General features: G+C 32.9%; 1 protein-coding gene across 4 annotated transcripts in view; it reads right to left on the reverse strand.

Moving 5' to 3' along the window:
* Window positions 1-5,671, reverse strand: part of LOC128223933 (N-methyl-L-tryptophan oxidase-like) — a 167,352-nt gene extending 161,681 nt beyond the window's left edge. For 3 of the 4 annotated variants that reach the window (XM_052933463.1, XM_052933444.1, XM_052933427.1), the window contains exon 1: window positions 5,249-5,671. The gene's annotated coding sequence lies outside the window, so the exon portion shown is untranslated. The remainder of the gene's footprint in view (window positions 1-5,248) is intronic. The other variant, XM_052933436.1, reaches the window with a different exon arrangement.
* Between the last annotated feature and the right edge of the window lie 329 nt (window positions 5,672-6,000).

The following is a 6,000-nucleotide window of genomic DNA, read 5'->3' on the forward strand; positions in this document are numbered from 1 at the left end:
TTGCCTAAATAGTGTAAACATGAGGAAAATTCCAGATGTTCAAAAGTTGTTTTCGTATCCCGCCTGAGAAATAAACCATTGACCAAGTGATGTATATTTTGTTCGTTTTATTTATCACTTCACTATGTTTTGTGGTTCTGGCTTGAGCCGTCTTTGTTTATAATCAGGTAAACATTGATACTAGTGTGATGTTGAATTCTTTCTGACCAGTTTAAGACCAAAATATTCATTCAGCTTGGAATTGATAATAATTGTTTACATTGTCATTGGTTGATTAATGTTTGTGTGTCATTTCGCTGCTGAGGTTCTATTCTTACGTTTAAAGGTGTGTTTGTAGATGCGTTGTTTTACAATCTCTCTGCTCGAGGCCCGTTCAATGAGTTCAACTTCAGTCTACATCGGTGCAATTTCTATATTAAGAAACAAATGAGCCCTCACAAGTCCTACTATAGACACCAACCTCTTTTGCATTCATACCTAGACATAATGCGCTGTTAAAAACACGTTAAATAACAAATGCAATTTCAGAAAAGTAATACCTTCAATTTTAATCCCAACGGCCTGGAGCGGTTTGGTAAAACAGCCTTCTTTAGTGGTCAAAGCCACAATGAATGGATATGACATCTAATGCATGTAGACCTAGACTTGACGATCCCTATTTATTCATATGATTATGTTATAGACAAACAGAACATATAACTCCTACGTTAATAAGTTGATGCTATGATATTGAGATTTTAATTTTATTTTCTTGTATCTGTTCATAATAATGAACTGAGTGTGTTCAAGTTATAAACTTATAATATATTTTCATTTTCTGTACTGCTATCTAACAATACCATTAATGCTACAAAATTGAATGAAACATATGATATTTTCTTTTAATTTCATAAAAATAATTGCTCTAAATTTTCGTTATTTTTTTGTATTTACGTCATGCTTGTCTTACAGAATTTTGACGTCGTATAACCGGTTGTGATGTCGCTATTGAACTGAAAATGCCTTTTATTAAAGGTTAAGTGTGTATGTGTTTTTAACATGACATCATCTCAGTATTCACTCTACCTGTCAGTCCAATTTATTTCCGAGTATTACATGTCTGTAAGGCATGTAGAGCGGGAATTAGGATTTCTTTGTCAATTTCGTGGTATTCAGCTCATCATTAGCGCGGATGAAAAAAGAAGGTCTTTCTTTTTGCTTTTTTTACTGGAAATAAATCATCAGTTAATCGATTTGACACCTGTCAGTATATAATAGACACTTGTTTTGAACTCGTCCAGAACTCATGAAATATATTTCAGAAAAATACTTAAATATAAGTTATTCAACGATACATTTTACAAAGCATTATTACCGTTAAATTTCCATGAATGTTTTTTTCGGAACTTTATACGTCTTCTTGCACAAATGTGCTTGGGCCAGAGTTTTTATATCTTTAGATTTACGGGAGCGCCGTACCTAAATATTGCAAAACCCAAATAAAAATAAAATTCAGTTTCGTAGTTTTATTTTTATTTTTTCCGACGAACGTTGCTCCAATGTTAAGAACAAAATAAAATAAGTGTTCTATAACCCATATCTCAGAACCAACTGGTGTACCAATTGTCATTCATTATCGGTCTTTTTACTGCACAAACCACGTAAACCAGTCGGAAATACGCGGGGAAACAGAACAGGTACCCGTTACCATAACAACGTCCTGTCAAAAGTGAAAGTACTTTTTGTCATACCCCTTATTTCTCGCAATTTCTGCAGCTATATAGAAATGTTTTACTACAAAAAACGTTCCGATGTTAATGTTTCATTATTTAAATCAAACCGTGGTGAACTCGTGTTTATTGTGATTTTTTTGTAGATTCAGTATGTTGTTCGCGTTTCGTGGAATGATTGCGAAACTTCCGGTCAAAATAAGGAGACAGAAATTTGTGGGTTGCATTGTCTATTAAAAGTCGTTGGCGCACGTCGTATATTAACAAGGATGAATTGGATTACAGCGCAAAAATGTATAGCTTCTGACAAACACAAACTGCAAAATGATATCGTGTTCATCATATTCAAAATGGATATTTTTTTCTGAATTTGACTCTGGGGAGCATTGAACACACTGCTTCACGATCACATATTTGAAGAGAAAAACACAAGGTATCGTGATATTCGTAGTTGTTAATTAGTTTAATAATGATTTGGAATTTAAATCGTTATAGAATACTGAAAATGATGTAATAATAACATAGTGTGTGTTTCCGATAAAACAGAAAAAATCTGAACATAAGATATCTGGCAGTCAGTGCAAGAAGTCAAACTTATCCGTTGCTTATTGCCAACGGGCATAGCTGGAATTAGAATGATATTTTTCAGGACTGATTCTAAAATCAGTTCTTAGACCTGGTTTTTTTAAACATATAACACTTGTAAAATTTATCTGAATGCTCCCAAATTTTCTTTGGTGAAGTACATAAATGTAGATTTTGACTGTCTGTGTATCCGTAAGCCCTGTCAAAATTTGAAGTGAACAGGAATTTCCATCAGGGCTTCTACTTTTTTTGGTTATATTTTCTATATAAAAACCACATCACGGTAAATTGTCACGGTGCTATTTCGTTAAAGACAGAAAAACACATTTGACCTCCTTATTATACCATGTCTGAAACTGTGTTTAATGTTTGATTACTTCACAATAGAAAGGATATGCTTATATTGTGGGCAAAAGGTTAGAATTGGCCATTTAAACTTCTTTATTACACTGACATGTTTCATAAAATCCATGAGTTGATAATATATGCACCTCATATGCATAGATACATTCGAACAAATATATACAATTAATTTCAATCACATAAATTGCACTCGTATACGACAAGCTAACTCCTATATTGGGCGGAAGGAAAGATACAGTCTCCCTCTGAATGTGTCATGATGGGTATTACATGTACCTCAGATACAATCGACAATTTTCAATTATTTTGGGGAGGCATAAACGACATTGAACCGGAGACACACATGTACAAATACAACAAGCAGACTGCACAAATATCAAACTAGCTTTATCGCTTCATGGCATAATTACCTAGTCCTTAGAAAGGTAAGTAACACAAGCTGACTTGAACATAAGTTTACTCGGGATTTAAAATATCTTCATTTTACATAGCATCATACTTGCCTAAAATGTATAAAATAATAAAGTGTTTAATATCAGCCTTATCTAAGCCAGTATCAACTTAAAAACAATAACAAAAAAGTAAAATATATAAACTGTTAATGAAATAACAACTACTCCACGACCGGATACACTTATCACCTTCAAACAAATGAATCATCCGAAACAACAGTGCCGAATCTAAAATGGTACGATGCAGTCATTAAACGACAAGGAATGCAGGAAAGAAGATGCTAATGCAACGTGACCCTAGTACTGTGACCTGATACAGTTCTAACATTGATAGCGCATGTCACCTTGATAAAGTAGAATTTGTCACCTATATAACATTTGTAAAAAAACAGCATTCTAATTACCAAAATGAATACCCATGTTTTAACAGCTGTTCGCCGTTAGGAGAAATTGCTACAACATGACCCAAACCTTCCTCAGTTTGAACATTATTAATTCGTATCTAATTTCGCTTGTGCGAAAATGTTTTTCTATAACACTCGTGAAATAAAATACGATAAACACATTTCCTCTATATGATTTTTGTAAGCACCCAAATGTCTTTGAAAAAATAGCTGTTGCAAACAGTAATTTATAAGCTGAAATTGTGTCCATTGTCAGATCTGCAATAAATCTTATTGTATATGATATTAAATAATATGAGAAAGAGACAGAGATTCATTGGGGAGGTTATTATTCCTTGGAACAAGTCAACATTACTTCCAAAAAGAATGCCACCTTTCGTTTGTTTAATACACATGCTTACTTTACATTAAAGGCGACACGCTAAAAAACTATCCATTAACACAGTTTGATTAAACTAGAGGCACCCTATCAATTCATTCATATGCCTTTGGGTAGTCAACGAAACGACGAAACTATGTGTCCAGTATCAACACCAAACGTAAGTGAACGTTCGCAATCTTTATCAATAGATCTTCACTTCCAGAAAAGTAATTTCAATTAAGCGCAGTTTCGATAAAAATGAATAAACACACCCACGAGGAAAATCGATGTGATACGATTCTCTTTCCCCGATAGCGAAGTACCCTGATATGCGTAGACATACACATCTTTGGGAAGCCGGGATTCTAGTTAATCAGATTTAGTCGCTTAAGACCAAATCGCATTTCATCATAATTCAGACAAAAGCAACTAGTTCAAAGAATTTAATCAGAGTTTTTTAAAATAATGAAATTCAGTGCCTCTATAGAATGATATCTTATCATTATTCTCAATTTAGCTTAAATTGGGAATACTTGTTATTAATTGAATCCTTCATTAAAAATATAAGACATGATAAGCTTTAACAAGATTGGTATGTTAACAATAATACGTGTCATAAAAGTTTGTTTATAGAATGTACAGAACTGACCGATACTAAAATAATATTAATTGTTATACGTAGTAACCTGCAAAGCTTCTATATTGGGAAATGTCGTTTTATATTATTACAATATTAAAGAACCTGTCGTTTTTGTAATACTAATTAGTAGGGATTAGTAATACCACTTGATGTAAAGAAACAATTGGCAGAGAAGTCGTAACAAAGTATACTTCAAACAGGTAATTCGGAGCCAAGTATGCCGTATTCTCTATTGTGTATATTTATGTACGTGACTGAGTTGATTCTAATCTTTTTCATACTAAATTAGCTACTTCACTGAGTTTCAACGTCGGTTAAAGTTCATTTACTACACACCTACAACACAGGTATTTCTAAAATCGCTGCCATTCCCTTATAATTAATTAATTTAGTGTGTAAACAAGAACAACAAACTGTACCTGTTAGTCACCCAAATTCTTCAGTTTGAACACCTCATAATTGCAAAAGATGGGTAAGAACTGAATACATGTCTTTGACATGTGAGAAATATTCACCTCCTTTATTTTTCTCATTCCCTTCGTCCTTACCTCATTTATTATACCATGAAAATTCAAAGATTGTTAAGTTCGTTATAGGTTGGCACTGTGTACCTGTGCATTTTAACATCTTTAAAAGTGTTTACATATGATATTGGAAGACAATATTTTAGCAAATATATCTTTAATGTTCGTAAACACAGACGTTTAACTCAAAAGCAGAAGCAACACACATACCTTTTAAAATCCGTAAAACATTCAATTGTGTTTTTGCACTCTAAAATTTAGTCATTTTATGAATAACGTCTGTTGAGCAAACTGGCGGAAAACCAACGAGAGAAAAAAATGTTTTATTTATTTTACACTTACAATGCACTTAAAAAAATTGATATCCCATGGTGCTTCTCTCTTAATTTCTCGTAATTTTCCATCAAAAAAGTTCTTTTGATGCAAAGCTTCAAAGGGCGTCGTAAAACAGCCTGTACTCTATCACGATATATCAATTATATTCATATTAAAAAGTTGTTGTTGAAAAAGAAACTGAACTATATTTTATAATCCCTTTATGTCCAATATGTTTTAATTTCATGAAGGAGCGAAATTACGTTAGTATAAATATGATAAACTTCTAAAATAATTCGACCTTCAACGTTTATTTATAACCAAGACAGGAACTCGCTGAGAGTGTTTTAAAATGTAGTACTGATAACATTGTCGCTTAATGACCTCCACTTTGTAATCAAAATTACCGGATTTCGCTAAATCAAGTACACTTTAGTTACGATGCAGCCTTTCGATGTTGGTGTATTTTGTACCACGACATACTCACCCATGTTTATTTTTTCTGCTTGTTAAAAGCGGCGTAAATCCAGTGGCATTACAAAACTCAAAGATGAAAGTTATATTAGCAAAAAAAATCCATCTACATCGAGAACAACACAATGAAACGACCCATGTGAAATACCGGATAATATGACCAGATTATATAT

The sequence above is a fragment of the Mya arenaria genome, chromosome 2, assembly GCF_026914265.1.
Source record: "Mya arenaria isolate MELC-2E11 chromosome 2, ASM2691426v1".
Lineage (NCBI taxonomy): Eukaryota > Metazoa > Mollusca > Bivalvia > Myida > Myidae > Mya > Mya arenaria.